A 17,296-nucleotide genomic window follows, 5' to 3' on the forward strand; every position below is an offset into this window, starting at 1 on the left:
TATGCATTTTCTTCCAAATGTTTAAACAATTGAAGTAGATAAATAATACAGTCTGTTTCCCATTATAGTATTAACGCAAAGCCAGGTAGCCTTACATTTACCAGGCAAATAATTAGTCACCAAACACAGGAAAAAAGGATTCCTATCATCACCTTAAGTCACCTGTCAAACACATAGCCATTTGTATCTTTTAAGGCACTGCTGTTTGCTGTGTGGGCCAAGATTTGGTTGTGTTTTCAACATTCTCATTCCAACCTGGACGAAAAAGAAAAGGTGGGAACAATTGTAGTCCCTGTTGTTGCTTTGACTTGAAAGTCCATTTTAAAGAAAGCATTAGAAAATGCTTTCTTGTGGTTGACAGATCAGATTACCACAATTAAAGTCAAAGGTGTGGTGCTATTTAGCCTGCATGTTATGGCACATGAAAGAAAATGATTCAGGGAAGAAAAATAATTACACATTAATTTGTGTTTGGCAGCTGTCCTTGGCCCACAAAGGGGAGATAAAAGGTATTCTTGTTCAGCAGACTCTTTCTGTTTTTAATAGACCGTGTTGTAAGATGCTTTCAGAAGGGTGTTGAATGCTTGCCATCCATACAGTGTTTTATCAGGGTCCCCACCCCCAACCCCTTTATCTAAAATTAGGTTCTGCCAGAGATAAATCTTAAATTGCGGGGATTTTTCCTGGATTACAACTATTCCAAGCCGGAAAGTTTATGGGAGTTTGATAGAAGACTCAAAAGATGCCCGTGCCACATAACCAATCAGAGAAAGCAGAGCATCCTTACATTGCCTTTCTGCTGGATGTGTCAGAGGTTTAATATTCATTAAACCTCACCAATCTAAGGCATTGTCCAAAGGTGACTGATGTCTGCAGGGGGCAAAATTGTTCACAAAAAGCAAGCCCCGTTTTGGCTTCAACCAGAAGATATTCACCAGGCGGGGAACAGCTGCTATGCTAGCTTTCTGGCAGGTGGATCACTGTTTCTTACTGGAAGGGTGGAGGCATTGGGGAGGTCAGAACGGTGCAGACGCACCAGCAGGAAGGATCCTCAGTCACTGGGAAGAATTCAAAGTCACACAGAGGCAATCTTCCTGTCAGTGCAAGCATTTCAGCTGTTACGATCCCTTCTCTCCTCCCCCTTGCACCCTCTTCTAGGGAGTTTCCTCACCCACCCACTTGGAGCCAGTTTTGGAGTACCTTGAGGGTGCATGGAGGGAGGAGAGGGGGAAGCTCCGTTTTAAAAATGGAAGTCCTTCCACAAGGCTTCCATTGACAGGACTCACTAGGTGAATCCTGCCCAGTGCAATTGCACATCAACCAGCGTTGATGAGCCAGCGTGGTGTAGTGGTTAAGAGTGGTGGACTCGTAATTGGGTGAACCAGGTTTGCGTCTCTGCTCTTCCACATGCAGCTGCTGGGTGACCTTGGGCCAGTCACACTTCTCTGCAGTCTCTCAGCCCCACTCACCTCACAGAGTGTTTGTTGTGGGGGAGGAAGGGAAAGGAGAATGTTAGCCGCTTTGAGACTCCTTCGGGTAGTGATAAAGCGGGATATCAAATCCAAACTACTACTACCACTACTATTACTCTTCTTCTTCTTCTTCTTCTTCTTCTTCTTCTTCTTCTTCTTCTTCTTCTTCTTCTTCTTCTTCTGCCTTGCCCCAGTAGGCTACAGTCATGCACCTGCTGGGAGCATATTTTAGTGCATGGGTAGGCAAACTAAGGCCTGGGGGCCGGATCCAGCACAATCACCTTCTAAATCTGGCCCATGGATGGTCTGGGAATCAGCATGTTTTTGCATGAGTAGAATGTGTCCTTTTATTTAAAATGCATCTCCGGGTTATTTGTGGGGCCTGCTGGTGTTTTTACATGCATAGATTGTGTCCTTTTATTGAAAATGCTTCTCTGGGTTATTTGTGGGGCATAGGAATTCATTTCCCCCCCAAAAATATAGTCCCCCCCCACAAGGTCTGAGGGAAAAAGTTTGCTGACCCCTGTTTTAGTGGCTCCACCCGACCCAGCAAACTGCTTTTGGCTCCACCTTTATGGTGCTTTTCTATACCTTTTAATATGAAAGCTGCCATTCCATAAGTCTGTGGAAGTGACTGCTAAGCTGAAGCCACCTCAACTTTAATTTATTACACCTGAGGGGTCTGGTGAGGTAGAACAGGAGAGAACACTTGCTACAAGTGCCAGCTACCACCGAGAAGAAAAGGGAAGAGCCATTCCCTGATGCTTTAAGGGTAGAAACATCTCTGTCTGTCCAGAACCTGCCGGAATGTAAGAAATAGAAAGCTTGGCAAGACTTTAGTCAAGCTGAGATCATGTACCAGGGTGAAGAAGATACAAGACTTGTTAGCGGCTCCAAGTGACCTTCATGAGACTCCCTGTGCCCTGATAAGATTTGGAATCACGTCACTCCCTAAGACAATGGAAAACCTGTTCCTGTGGGTGTTCATGCTGTGACCTGTCATTGACCAGTAAAGAAGAAGATTTAGTTGTGAGCAAGGGCAAAATGAAAAGACCCCATCAGTGAAAAGGAAAAGGAGGTGCCTTTTGGAATATTGGAAAACAAACACTTCAGTTTTACTGCTCTGGACCCCACCTTAGCTTTAGTTGTGTCCATGCTTCCATTTACTCTATGTCCAGCACATTCCCACCCCAGGTTTGGAAGTCGTGTACTCCTGTCACTAGTCAGAAGAAGAGGAAGAAGCACAGTTATGCCCTGCTTTTCCATCTTTTGAGGCATGTGATAGTAGCAGATGACCACCCCTTTGCCTCACTGCTGCTTGCAGTGGTAGGTCAGCACAGTGCAAACACGTTGACAGAACCAATCTAGTACTCCTGGGGGTGTATCTGCACCATGCCCATCTCTCCACTGCCTCTACATCCCTGTAAGCAGAAGAAGCAGCAATGTGGCTGGCCAAAGGTTCCCGTTCCTCGTTCTGTTACTCTTTTTTTTCCTGGAAAGATGTTTTAAATCATTCCCACCACCCTCTCCTAGGTGGTGCATGGTTCTCATTGCAGTGCTTCCAGGAAACGGGCCAAAGCCACGAGGAGGTTCATAAACGGAGTGAAAGGTTTTCTAAATCCCGACAATAATTTTCATCAAGGAAATAAATTTAGTCTATCCATTGTAGTCCTGAAAATAAATACTCTGTAGGATTAAAAAGAAGAAGAAAAGAAATGGAAACACATGAAACGAATTGAAAGTTGAAAGCTAGTGAAAGTAAATGAAAGTCTTTTTTCCATTTTACTGAATGCTTTACATTGTTATTTTGGCCTAAAAGCATGAAAACAGATGAGGATGATTTTTACTATAATTTGTTCATCAATTTGAGGCTTGTAAATGTGAGGAAATCATAAAAGCATTGGCCAATCAGGCACGAAGTAAAGAGCCATGCTGGGTATTTTTTGGCTGCAGTCCTACTATCTGAGAGTAAGTAAATGGGAATGCCTTCTCAGAACGGATAGAGGGAGAAAACGTTCAGTTTTAATGCAACTTACCTAATTCACACTGCCCAAAATAATAATCTCTAGCCCATATATAAAATTGTATATTTTAATGAAAACAATCTATTTTAAAATGTGTTTTATTAGGGGATATATTAATATAATGTGATGATTTTCCCTGAGGATTTTTTTATTTAAAAAAACTGATTCAGAAATGTGGCAAACCGAAATTCCGATGGGGAAAATGAGAAACTGATAGAAACTGAAATGTACAGATGCTTCCATCCCTATGTCTGAGTAGAGGTACATAGAATTACATTGTCTGGGTGGGAGATCATGCTCTGAGTTCTTAAAGGACAGAAAGGGGCATGCTTAATAAATAAATGATTTTTTAAAGGTTACCTTGCCCACAAATAAAAGTCTATAATGAATCAATATCCCACTTCGGAACTTACAACACCCCGTTTTAAAGCCATTTGGTGTGACAGCCCAGTCTAACTTGCCAAATATGTTCACTGCCCATCTCAGGCATCCTCAGGTTGTGATCTAGGAAGCCAACAGCAGTTCATTAATTATTATTTTAATAATTAATTAACTGATTGGTTAAATTTGTTAGTCACTTTATCTTGCCAAGGCAACCCAAAGCAACTTACAACCATGTTTCTGTCCTGCCTGTGCTTGGCAGCCCTCTTATTTAAATAGTTCCAGGTTGACAGAAAAAGCAGGAGATTTATTATATCCCTGTGGGTTCCTGTGGGCCACATGTAATGCTAATTCGTGAATTAGCACCACATGCACAAGATGGAGGGAGCCCAAGGAAAGGTTTTCTGGCTTTCCCCTACCCCCCCCCACACTTAGAAAAGGACCTTGGCAGAGTTCAGATCTGGCTTCCAGTTTTGCATATGAACCAGAATGTGTCATTTAAAACAAATTCTGGTTAGTTTAGATAAGCCAGCTTCACAACTTATGGTTTGAAGATGGCCTGTTTAGAAATTAACCATTACTGTATGTCTCTGGTTGGTATGGAATAACCAGCCAGGTTTAGAAAGCAAAACTTCATTCTGCTGAAGTATCGTTGGCTACAGAGAAGGAGAAGAGGAGAGGGGAAGGGAGTGCCTGAGTCCAAAGTTTGTGGCAGCTCCCTCCTGCTCATGCACATAGTGCTAAACCATGGTTTACAGTGCAAATGCAGCCGTTAAGGTAAAGGTAAATGACCCCTGAACCATTCAGTTCAGTCAAAGGCAACTATGGGGTTGCAGCCAAGGGAGCCAGCATTTGTCCACAGACAGCTTTCTGGGTCATGTGGCCAGCATGACTAAACCACTTCTGGTGCAATGGGACACCATGATGCGTGCCAGAGCACATGGAAACGTGGTTTACCTTCCTGCCACAGCAGTACCTATTCATCTACTTGCACTGGTGTGCTTTCGAGATAGGTTGGCAGGAGCTGGGACAGAGCAAGGAGAGCTTATCCTGCCACACGGATTCAAACGAATGACTTTTCAATCAGCAAGCCCACAACGCCACCCGCATCCCATTTACCTTACACGCCTAGTGAGTGAGGGCAGGGGCAGCTCAGTTTGATGGGGCACAAGTTGAGCAAATATGGCCCCACAAATCTGAGACCCAGATATCCTCTCTGCTACTAATCTTTCACCTTTCTGTTCCGTGTTGTCCTGGTTTTTGGATATGTCCACATGACAGCTTCATGTGCTGTCATCTGAACACTTTCCGTACTTTATCAGATGTGTTGTTAGTGAGATGAAGCAGGCAGAAGGAAGGGAGGAAGGGAGGAAGGGAGGAAGGGAGGAAGGAAGGAAGGAAGGAAGGAAGGAAGGAAGGAAGGAAGGAAGGAACAAAAATGGCCTCGATCCTGTATACCTGAAGGAGTGTCTTCACCCCCATCCTTCAGCCCAGACACTGAAATCCAGCACTGAAGGCCTTCTGGCAGTTCCCTCACTGAGAGACGTGAGGTTACAGGGAACCAGGCAGAGGGTCTTCTCGGTAGTGACGCCTGCCCTGTGGAATGCGTTCCTATCAGATGTCAAGGAAGGAACTTTTAAAAGACATCTGAAGGCAGCCCTGTTTAGGGAAGTTTTTAATTTTTAATGCTGTATTGTGTTTTTAATATTTGATTGGGAGCCGCCCAGAGTGGCTGGGGAAACCCAGCCAGATGGGCAGGGTGTAAATTATTATTATTATTATTATTATTATTATTATTATTATGCCTGACTGATTTGCAAGTGTGCATATTGCATGCTCTGTGATGATTTTGCAGTTTCTACAACAGCAATAGATTACAAGGGTCCGCCAACCCACTGAAAACATGTCTGATCCGTTTATAACCACTATGCAGACATTCTCTCAAGCATGCTCTGTGTAGGCCAAAAAGTTGCCATTCAGACTATTCAGCATTTTTTTAAAAGACCACGTTCCAAATCCAAGAAAACTTTTCGTTCTGTAAAGTTGTCAGGTTCTTTAATCTTCTCATAGTTCTTAAAAGCTGAAAAACCTGAATCATTTTGTGGCTTTCCTTGGCTAGTGCCATTCCTAGAATGTGCAACAAGTTTCTGCCACACTTTCTGGAGCAATTACTACACCCCATCTTCAGTACAAAGCTTTTTGCTATGGTTTTGTCAGAGCAACGCTGTGCTGATGTGACCCTTCTGTACTGCTGCTCACCCTCTGATCTGCCATTTCCAGTTTTAAAAACCTCGCAGTCAAATTACTCAGCCTTTGTGAAGACTGCCAACATTCCGTTTCAGAAACAAGGGGCAATGAAGATATATTTGTGTTTTATGAAGTTCTGTGGAGTGGCACAGGGAGCAGGAATGAAAGAGATGCTCCATCCATTTAGCTGTGGTATGCTGATGCAGGAAATATTTGCTGAAAACAGGGAACATCTCTGCTAAATTCGGAGACAGACCAAGACGTTTGGGTGCCCAAACATGAAATGGCATTCCCCATGGTGACATAAAATCAAAAATGCTCCAAATAATTGGCAACTTGCTGCCTTTTAATGGTACTGGGAGCGTGGAGGAATCATTGGATAATATAATTGTAGTGTTGGAAGGGACCATGAGGGTCATCTAGTCCAACCCCCTGCAATCTGCTGCCTGAGATAGTCTGACAAATGGTAGGACCAGCACTGGCTAGAAAAAGAGACAATGGGGACATTATTCCTAACTGCCAGTTTACACAGGATTGACCAGTGTGTTGTGGTAGTGCCAGATTTATGTATAAGCTGAACAAGCTATAGCTTTGGGACCCACTCTCTTGAGTCCCCCCCCCCAAAAAAAAATTAAAGGGAAAAAAACCCCTGGATGTACATTTCCAAAATAGAAGATAAAAAACAGATAAGATAAAATAAAACCTACATACAGCAACAGTGTTTTGTGTTGTGCAGGCTCCTTTGATGCAAGTAATGGGCCCCGCATATAGCATATATTCAGCACAAAAAAGAGTAACAATTTGTTGTTGACAAAGGACAGCTGGACATACAAAGGGCCCCATTACCTTCAGTAGCTTAGGGCCTCATCAAACTTAAATGCAGCCCTGGTGGTGGGCATTTTAAAAAATCCCGAACCAAACTTGATGTGGCTATTCATCCAAGATGCAAAGCTTTGACCAAGGTGATAAGAGACATTGAAATCATGGACAGGAATGAAATTGACCAAAATGAGGCTCCAAACACAATAATCTTAGCTTTGAAAGGGCAAAAGATGCCCACAATCTTGCGTGGGTCATATGACGTGTGCAGAAGCACAGCCTAAGAAGAAAGTGTCCCGGTTTTTCTGTATGGGGTCATCGGAGAATTTGGAAATAGGCACCATGTCTCTGATAATGTGCAGTTCTGTGACACTGTATTCCCTGCTTTATGTTTTTATCATACTTGATTACTTTTGCTCAATTTTCTTATGTTTAGATTTATGCTGCAGCAAACCAAAGACATGGCAAGATGATTTACAACTGCAGAGATGTATCTACTCTCAGATAGCAGATGAGTTCCTGATCTAATAATAGTAACAAAGGGGACATTCATTTCCTCCTACATTTCTCATGTAGGCTGAGCTGGCAAATTGATGGGTCCAATTAAAGGAATTATATAGGAATTATATAATTCCTTATAAAGGAATTATAGAAATGCAGTGTCAAGAGCTAGGTATGTACTTATCTCTCAAGGCCAAACTAAAGTGGAAACTGGTGCCAAATGTTCTAATTTGCACCCAGTTCAACATGCTTCAGTTTTTTGGATCTCTCATCCACATGGCAAGTTTCCTATGCTCCCAATTCCTGCTTTAGTAAATTATCTGAGTAAAGTTGGGCTAAAAGAAGGAAACCTCTGTGTTCTTGTGGCTTAATTAGCAATCTCCTTCATATACATCTCGATACTGGTGACAAACTATAAGTACAGGAAGTAGTCATTAAAGAAAGAAGACATGAAATTGTCATGCATGGGCTCTGTGTGCATCCTACAGATGTCAGGAGCTCATCCTACACTCAAGTAGGACCCTGGCAGAGACACATGCCCGACTGGCATGTTCTCTCCCTCCTGGTCAATAGTTCGGGAGCTTCAAAAGTTTTCTTCTGCCCGAACATCACAGCGACCGATGCCAACAGACATCGGCATACTTAGGGATCCGCAGAGTCTTTGCAGCTTGCGTAACAGACCTCAGCAACTCAGCATTTTGGCTAATCTACTTTATTTACATATAAACACATGTGGAGCACTGCAACATGGCTCCCTCTCTCTCTAGCATCAGACAGAGAAAAAGAACAAAGGACAATAGTTCCACTTCATGGAACACAGTAACACAAACATTCTGTCTTCGTCACTTCCCACTCTGTGGAGTCAAAACATATAATGTCATGTGATAGACAAAAATCCCATGACTGCAATCACAGAACAGGAATTCTAACACTACACACTTGAGAACCTTACCCAACAGGTACTGGGAAATGGCTGACCAGTATCCAGTATGGTGGCAACTCGTGGGGACATCCTTAGTAGTGCTTTGTGGACTTCCATCATTTGGAATGAGACGGGCAATTGAAAAAGAAAGTAAAGGAGGCTGGGGAAGTGTTCTAAATTCACCCACACTTGCTGCCTTCCTTTGAACTCCCAGACTACCCTCCTATGATCCCCACCCCCATACTGGACACTGCTGACAGTGGTGGAAGAGGGATCTCTCTACCCTTCTTTCTCCATGCATCTGCCATCTGCTGAGGCCACTGTGTGTCAGGGACTGGACTGAACAGGAGGAATAGGAAATGTGCCCTCAGTCTGATGGGATCCTCTAAGAAGAGGAGGGGGCATGGGAAGTCCCCCTCCCCCATCTTCAGCAGTTTCAGGAGGAGAGGGAGACAGGGATGATGTACAGCTGAATGGGGAAATGCCTAGTTACAAGGTAGTGGAGGAGGAGGAAGGAGAAGTTAAAGAGCAGACAGCAGAGACCTCCCTGGAGAGTCTGGGAGACCCTCCTAGTCCAAGGGCTCGTCGGTCCCTCTGCATTCAAGAACAGAGTATGCAGAGGGGATGTGACTCCTGTGACTTCCCATAGGTTTCCAGGATGTTGTGGGCAACAGAAGAGGAGGGACTCAGATTAGCCAACGTCTCCTATGCATGGAGACATGGATTTTTTTGTCTTGCAACCAGATGACTGAATAAAAAGCCATATAATGCAAACTGTTCGTTCTTCTTGCCTCTGAGGCTATGGGGGAAGGAGAGGATACTCCACGCTTGACACTGGGATATCATGGCTTCTCTTTCTCTTGTTTGAATTACTGTTATTGTAACATTCCAGAATCCAGGAGTTCTGGCAAATGTATTCTTCTCTTGCCTTTGATGTCCACACCAATGTCAGGAACCATGAGCTGCTGGAACCCAGAATGCTACCATCATAATATTCCAGGTGCTGTTGGGAATCTGAGATAAGAAAAAGAAGAAGAAAGCGGGGAGAGGAAGACCTCCATCTCTCCTAGAAACCGTAGGGTTTCATAAAAATTTAAGTGGAGAAGAGGTCAGGGGTTGTTCACAGTTAAGGCACACCTCACAACTCACGAAGGACCATGCCCTTAGCCACTTCAGCAAAGGTACTGGGATATGGTAAATGTAATATATCCCACATTCAGATACGGGGAGTTGAACTAAAAGATCTACTGGGATCCTGTGCTTCTAAAGTTCTCTGATATAAAGCAGGGCTTCTTAACGACAGCATTGCCCTCTGTTTTGTGTGTGGTCTGTGGCACCTGCCTGGGATTCACAACGTTTGCTCTGCAGGTAGGTGTGGTAGCAGGGAATGTGCTTGAACACCATGCGGCCTGCAGGACTCTAGGAACATGATGTAAACTTTAAAAATATTTTAAAATGTGTGGGTCTATGAGTGTGTACATATACACACACATGTAAACATGCCAGCGCGCACACACTCCAGTTGAACCTGGATGGGCACAATTCCTTTCAACCTGGGGAATTATATAACATGGTTTTGCAAGGAGTGTACCAGCAGCATTTTAAAGGCTGCGAGCCAAGAAGCTGTACAGACAGCAAGGCGTCTCTGTTGCCACTACAAAGTGGATGTTAATTACCTAAAACAATACATGTAATAAGCAAACAGAAAAAAGCCTCTCTTATTGCAGTACCGTACCCACTCATCTAGTATATCTTTAACTGCACAGTTATTTAGCCTGCAGGGATCATAATTAGCTGCTGCACAAATTAATAAGGGACAAAGGGGGGGAAAGAACCAGAGTAGAAGAATGGTGGGAAACTATGTATCTGGCATTTTTCGAGGAAACTAGTTAGCTTGCACAAATACTTCCTTGAATTTCTAGGAAGAATGCAGGCATCATGTATTGTATCTCAGAGTGCGAGCATGTATTATATTGTTGCATGCCACCCCAATCTCTGAGTGGCAAAGGATTTCAGGGTTTCCAGGCGCTTGCCTAGGGTTTGTGTTCCCTTTGGAATGAAGGACAGTGGAGACTGTGGCGTCTTTATGGTTTATTTACACATATATACAAGCTGAACCTTCGACGGAGGGGCTTGCAGCATTAACACCCCAAGAGGGTTTTGCTTCCCCCATAACAGCAGCCTTGGAGTTAAACAGAAATAAGGCATGGCACTCTCTCTGGCTTCCCAGCCTGCAGCTTTGCTTCCAGCTTCCAGCTATCTCAACTCTCACTTTTGTCTTTTTAACTACCAAACAACTAAGGGAGGGACCCCTTTGTTTTCTGGCACAAAGCTACTTCCTTTGTTTCCTTAACGACCTTAAGATAGCCTGCCTATTCCAAGAATTAGAGAAGGGTCTCAGCATACAGCCCACCCCACCTCCCCACGAACTTATAACAATATATGATTAGGAGCATAAGATGAATTGTGCACTTACATGCACTCCGTTTACACATTGGTCATTGAAGAGGTCAGTTGATTCTATTTTGTTGTTTCTGGGCTGCCATTTCTGTTTCTAAAGTCTTTCATTGCAGATGTCATGGAGACTCATCTTTCATAGCTTGGAGAGACATATTTTGGGCACTTGTAGTGTTGCCCTCAAATACACAGTGAGCATTATGACTTCTTCCAATTCTTCTCCAGCTTAGATTTTAACACAGAACAGAGATATGTTTAAATCTTCCATTGTCTCAACCTCCAGTCACCCTCCAAAACCAAACCTTCTTTCCTTCTCTCATTCCCACCCATGTACTTGGCTTCTGTTCTTGATCTGGAAGAAGTGAGATGGGAAGGATGTTTCCTCCCTCAGTGTAGAGGCAGACTTTGGTCTTTCGAATGTCAGCGACACCTTGTGTGAGGCCAAAATTTGGCATCCCCGCCTCTCACTTTCTGCTCTGCTCAATTCACTGCTTCTAGTTGCTATGCCCTGCTGTGCCTCCTAGGCTCGGCACCCAGTGCAGTGGAACTAGTCGTAATGCCCCAAATCAACCTCTGCTAAGTATCTGGCATTAGTCCCTCAGTGACACAGCACTGCAGATGGAATAGGAACCTGAAGCTAAAGGGGAGAATTTTGGCTGCTCCGTATTTCCCACTCAACTTTGCTTACTTCCAGTAAAAATGACTGAGGGGGTAAAATTTGCAGAGAATCTATAGGTTCATCATCTATCTTCCACCCATTGATTCTTTCTTGCAAATGCTTTCCCTACCTCCACACTTGTCATATGAGGAAAATACATAGTTGGAAATGCTAATCTCTTCTTCTGCCCTTAGTTCTAATTAAGGATGCCATCTAATTCCACTTAAAGCAATATTAGTAGGAGATTTGGGACTCCAACCATAGAGGAATAAAACCAGACTAAACCCTGGGCTTACTGAAACACCACAGGCTCCACTTAACGTATGAAAGGCTTCTCTGACATTATAGGCTACATCACACATGCAGTATTCTACTATTTCATCCTGTCATCCTGTTCTTTGGGGGCAAGTCCATAGGTCAATGGTAGAGCATTTGCTTTGCTACAGAAGGTCCCAGGCTCAGTCTCCATCATCTCCGGAAGTCTGGCTAGGAATTTCCCCTGTCTGAAATCCTGATGAACTGCTGCCAGTCATGGCAAACAATTTTGAGCTAGGTGGACCAATGGTCTGGTTATGTTCCTAAGCCTTTTTCATGCAGGAGATGTCTATCAATATGTGGCATATAACATTTATGATCTCTCCAGAAGCTGTGGAGGCCCACAGTGAAGACCTCCTGCAAGGTATCCTCCAAGGCATGGAGTCCCCAGAAAAGGGGAGGTTCAATGGTAGAGCACACATTTGTATGTAGGAGCTCTCAAGTTCAATCCCTGACATCTTCAGTTAACGGGATCAGGTAGCAAATGTTATGAGAGATGTCTTCCTGGGACCCCAAAGAGCCAATACCAGTCAAACAGACAATACTAGATAGACAAATAGCCTGGACTGGTATAAGGCACATTCCTATGATTCCAGAAAGGGGATGGGCATATGTCTGCAGACAACCAAATGGAAAAAGGAGTCGTCCTCCAAACTTTTCCAATAGCAGAAACAGGGTATCATATTTCTTGTTTTCCCTTCTGTGTGGAGACTGTTGCCCACAGTGATCCCGTGATTTCTCATAGCTGCTCTGTAGCCTGCTGGGGGATGGAAGCAGTTATTGCATAGCTGCTAAAATCATATACGTAGAGTCAACCCACCAGACTTCCCTAAGCCCTACTTCAATGTTCTAGTCATAGCTGTCATAAAGTACTACAAGACTCTTAGCAAGTACCCCTTTGGCCCCCTTGAGTTCACTCCCCCCTCATATTATGGTTGCTAACTTCATACTCGTCATGGGAAAAAAGTATTCTCTCCCCCTGACTTTTTTTAACAGCAAGTATGAAGTTTGAGATTAAACATTTTCAAGGTAACAAATCGCATGGATAAATAAATTCTCAGCTGTGTAACCACAATGATCTAGAGACCGTAAAAACCAAGGGGGGGATGTAAACATCTCATTTACTTTTACCACATATATTTGTTTATCCCTTGGAATTTTAGAATGCAATTTCCCAAATGAGATGTAAAACAGGGCTCCTGGCCCAACAGAGTCATTAACGTTCCTGTGGCACTTTTCACATTGTTGGCGATAACCTCAGAGTCTTGAATACTGAAGATCTGCAAAAGGATTTCAGAATCCATAGAAGCTTAAAGTTGCTGTTGCCTCAAGTGGTTTGCAACCATTGGCCAGGGTGCCCATTAGCATACAAATATCCTCTTTTCCTCAGTAACGGGAATTAGGCGTCCACATAATAGCATTGAAGATGCTCAGAAGTGATTTAAGCTTCATGTATTAAAATGTTCTGAGTTTGGCTGAGAGGACTGACACAATCATATGCCCATGTGCTTGTCTTACATTTCTCCCATGGTGGCTCCCTATGCATACCAGGGATGGGGATCCTGTGGCCCTCCAAATGTCACACTACAGCTCCCATAATCTCTGACCATTGGCTGTGCTGGCTGAGGCCAATGGGTGTTGGGAGTCCAAAGCAATCTGGAGAGCCACAGATCCCCCATTCCTGCTTTGCACATTATAAGAACAATCTGCAAGCTTCTTTTATGTGGGTTCATTTCACATTATTTTTGTACCATTTCAATGCTCACAGCCATGAGGACAAGCACATGGGCATATGAGTCCTTGTCAGCTGGTAAAGGTAAAGGGACCCCTGACCATTAGGTCCAGTCGTGACCAACTCTGGGGTTTGCTGCACTCATCTCGCTTTATTGGCTGAGGGAGCCGGCGTACAGCTTCCGGGTCATGTGGCCAGCATGACTAAGCCGCTTCTGGCGAACCAGAGCAGCGCACGGAAATGCCGTTTACCTTCCCGCTGGAGCGGTCCCTATTTATCTACTTGTACTTTGACGTGCTTTCAAACTGCTAGGTTGGCAGGAGCAGGGACCGAGCAACGGGAGCTCACCCCATCGCGGGGATTCGAACCACCAACCTTCTGATTGGCAAGTCCAAGGCTCTGTGGTTTAACCCACAGTGCCACCCACGTCCCTGTCAGCTGGTACTTGCTCCCAATCTAGCTGTGACTTTCAAGGACTGGACTCCTTGGTTTGATTGTGAGTCATTATGAAATATCAGTTGATGTACATACACGTGTCCTAAGTAGTGCTTGGAAAGTTCTTTTTTTAAAAAGTAGTTCATTCTGGTTCACACCCTCCAAAATTGGAATTGGTTCCAGTTCCAGATTTCTGCCAGCCAAAAGGAACTAATTCCATTTCAGTTCAATTCACAGTTCAATTCATAATTCATTTGTATGGTCCGCAGCATTTTTTCCCAGCCTTCAGAATTGTACAAGCTGCTCTGCTGAAGTATAAAATAGACTTATTAAGAAAACATCAACAACCCCCACCCACAGTGCAATGCAAACAATTTTTTTTAATCTCCCCCAACAATTATTATCTTTAAGCTTAAACAGCAGCATCACTTTTCAGAAAGGTGTCCAACCAAACCATGGAGTCCAGTTCTTTTCAGAAAGGTGTTTTTGTTTTTAAAGGTAAAGTGCTTTACCTTGTTTTGAACACCTCTCCCTCACCTACTCCTTGCTCCTTTGTGCTACAGTAAATCTTGCAAACTCAGCAGGAGCCAGGTCTGATGCAAATGTAGATTGTGGGTCAGCATGCCCTCACTCTGAAGCAGTTTCAGCATTCTCACTGTGGGGTGGCGATTCACAAGGTCTCCTCGTGATGACATGGCCAGGTGAATGACTCATTGCTAATTCAACACACATTGTGGGCACAGTACATTTTGTTATGTTAGAAAGGATTGTGTGAACAGAGCTCACCAGCATGGGTGTATCACATGGGCACATTGTGAAAAACCTGCATGTGAGGTCATGAGGTGTGACGGCCTACACAGCTTAAAAATGAATAGGTGAAGAAAGGAAATAAGGGTAAAATGCCCATAGGCTTCAATTGCATTGACTTGGATTCAGTGGAGCTGTCTCACTACCACAACCCGCAAAATCAGGAAATACTTTGGTCTAATCAATTGATTCAGGACTGTGATGATTCATTTGTGGATAGGGCAGTGTCTAATTCCTATTTCCTCATCAGTTTGCATTTTTTAAAGTCCTCATGAAAATTCACCAGCATTTGTGTGAATTTTTCCTAAATGAGGCAGCCATTCCCTTCCCTTCCCAAACCCAAGTTTTGATGCTATGTGATGACTTAGCACAAGGATGGGAAATCTGTGGTGCTCCAGATATTGTTGAAATGCAGTTTCCATCATTCCTGACTGTCAGCCAAGCTGGTTGGAACTGATGGGAGTTGAAGTCCAACTACATCTCGCTGGGCACAGGTTCCCCACCATTGGTGTTGTATCATTCATAAGGGGGCTGCCACTTCCCTGCTGAAATCCTTCTCAACAAAGTGAAACATCTTCACCATCACATAATACTGTTCCTAAGGTACTTTTCTGTAGCAAATATCATGCCCACCCCTTGAATTCCAAACCTCTCTGAAAAAGTGCCCCAAATGTCACCCCTCCCATGTTGCCACCCTTCAAACAAAATAAAATAAGGATTGGAATCTATCCAGTGGATTGAACCTCATGTCATGATGGCTGCATGAAACCTTCAGATTCAGAGGCAGCTTGTATGTGAATACGATTTGCTGGAGAGCGACCAGAACCAATGGCTGGAGACTTTGTGCCCTGCTTGCAGGCATCTCAGTGGCATCTGCTTGGTCACTGTGGGAAACAGGACCCTGCACGGATGAACCTTTGTTTTTTTAAAGTCATTTTTATTGATTTTCCAATGAAGACAGCCAATCAACATGTCCACATCTAATTAAAAACAAAAAACAAAAATAAAAAAGACCAAATTGTAATCCAAATTGTAATTATTAATTTTTCTGGGCTCACCATAGTCTGGACCTCTCCAAATCCTCAGTCCTGCACGGATGAACCTTTGGTCTGATCCAGCACGGCTTTTCTTTTACTCATACATAGTGAATGTCAGGGGAAATGTTGAATTGCAGCTTAGCTATAATTGATTGTTTGTCAAACATAAACATACAATTAAGCAAGCAACTACTGCTAAGGCGCCTTCCTTGATATGAGCAATGTGGTGTGGGGAGATCTGCTATGATGTGCTGCTCTTTCTGGGGGTGGGGGTGGGATGGGCAGCACAGATTTAGGGAACACCTGCCTATACTTCTTGCTCAGTGTCCTCAACTTCTACTGTTATGATCAGCAGGAGAATATGGCCATAATCTGTTCATCCCCTCTCAATTCACAACTTCCATTTTTGCTACTTAAAGCAGGGGGGTGTCACAGTAATTGCCAGGATGTTGTGAATGTGCTGAATCACAGGAGATTGCAAAAGCATTAGTCGCTTCTTGTTTGCCAGAGAAGCAAGCAAGTTGAGGCTTCCAAGCCAACAGCACAGCCAGGTGGATTGCATTGCAATAAGATCGTTCAATGTTGCTAGCAACAGCCAAGAAGCAACTTCATTTGAATGTTTCTTACATAGAAAGGTTGCTGTTGTGATCAGGCTGCTCTCGACTTTTTTCTACGTCTCCCTGCATCTCCAGTGCATGAAGCATGCCTTTATTTATTGTGTCATTTCTGGAAATTAGATCATTCATGCCTCAAGGCAAAGACTGTGGCTGCAATCTAATGAAAGTTAGCCATGCTGAAATTCTGTTGAAATCAACGGCACGAAAGCATTTTAACTATGCAGTTTAATTCCAGTTATTTCAACGAGACTTAAGCACACCTAATTTTCTCTGGATTAAACCCCACGGTTTATGTTATTATACTACACACTATACTATAAATGCAGGAATATAATGCCCAATAACCATATATTGCTAATGAGCAGTACTACATGTATTTTAATGGCCCTAAGTAGCCAAAATACTGTGCTTATGATTTTGGAATGATCTATGATATTATGTGTGCAACAGGCAAAACAGGCACATGCCCAGAAAGTAATCAACAAGATATAAATTCTATTAGTTGAACTTGATGCGCAACCATCAATGAGGCAAGGTAAACCATATCAGAACCTTACCCACATAAATGTAAACATTAAACAATGTACACATCTAATAGAACATGGGAAATAAATGGTACATAATGTAGAAGCCAAATCTACCAAAAAAATTAAAATATGTAATTAAGATGCACCAGGATTTTCAGTGTTTAGATTATCATTACCAGTGGTTTGACAGTGATAAACAACTAGCTGGCCTTCATCAAGAGTGTGAAAATGTCTTCTGTAAAATGTCTTTTGTAAAATTACAACAACAACAATTTTTTCTTTATGGGGAGCTCCCAAACATAGTTAACATTCCACTGTATAATAGTAATTATAATTTATAAATTT

This window comes from Podarcis filfolensis (assembly GCF_964270895.1).
Source record: "Podarcis filfolensis genome assembly, chromosome: 2".
Classification (NCBI taxonomy): Eukaryota; Metazoa; Chordata; class Lepidosauria; order Squamata; family Lacertidae; genus Podarcis; species Podarcis filfolensis.